Source organism: Meles meles, chromosome 3, assembly GCF_922984935.1.
Source record: "Meles meles chromosome 3, mMelMel3.1 paternal haplotype, whole genome shotgun sequence".
In the NCBI taxonomy this organism is placed as follows: domain Eukaryota; kingdom Metazoa; phylum Chordata; class Mammalia; order Carnivora; family Mustelidae; genus Meles; species Meles meles.
This window is the reverse complement of record NC_060068.1, coordinates 80,827,619-80,828,716: the sequence shown is the minus strand read 5'-3', so window position 1 is coordinate 80,828,716 and position 1,098 is coordinate 80,827,619.

Below are 1,098 nucleotides of genomic sequence, written 5' to 3'. Positions count from 1 at the left end.
CCCCTCCGGCTTCTCTGCCTACTTGTGATATCTCTCTCTGTCAAATAATTAAATAAAATCTTAAAAAAAAAAAAGAGGGAGAGTGCCTGGATGGCTTAGTTTGTTAAGCATCTGCCTTCAATTCAGGTCATGATCCTGGAGTCCTGGGACTGAGTGCCACTTTAGGGTCCCTGCTCAGCCAGGAGTCTGATTCTCTGTCTACTCCCTCCCCTGCTCGTGATCTCTCACACTCTCTCTCAAATAAATAAATAAATAAATAAATAAATAAATAAATAAATAAATTTAATGGAAAGAAAGAAGAAAGGGGCACCTGGATAGCTCGGTTGGGCATCTGCCTTCAGCTCTGGTCCTGATCCCAGGTTCCAGGAAATCAAGCCCTGCATTAGGCTCCTTGCTCAGTGAGGAGCCTGCTTCTTCCTCTCCTGCTCCCCCAGCTTGTGTTCTCTCTCTGTTAAATAAATGAATAAAATCTTTTTTTATTTACTTTTTTTTTTTTGGTGCAAAATGGTGGTTTAATAAAATCTTTTTTTTTAAAAAAGTAATTAAGAAAGAACAAAATAGAATTATAGAGTAAGGGGGGCGCCTGGGTGGCTCAGTAGGTTAAAGTCTCTGCCTTCGGCTCAGGTGGTGATCCCGGGGTCCTGGGATCGAGTCCTGCATCGGGCTTTCTGCTCAGCAGGAAGCCTGCTTCCCCTTCTCTCTCTGCCTGCCTCTCTGCCTACTTGTGATCTCTCTCTCTGTCAAATAAATAAATAAAATCTTTAAAAAAAAGAATAGAGTAAGGGTTGGCCATGTTCTAATGCAGAGTTGACATGTGGTGATTTTTTTTTTTTGGAATAAAGTCATCAGTCACATCGAAACTTAAGAGTCAAAGCTGCAAACCACAGCTTGGACACTGGCCCAGCGTTACGCTGCTCAGAGGACAGGGTAGAAGATAGGGCGAGTCATGGGCTAGTGTGCCTCCTGTTAGCCGCGGTCTCCCACGTCACGGCCTGCTATCAGTGGCAGCCTCTTTCAACTAGAAAGACAGTGGGGGTGACAGACAAGATCAGTAGGTACGCTGTGTGTCAGTTCACTCTCTAGTCAGAGTTCTAAAGT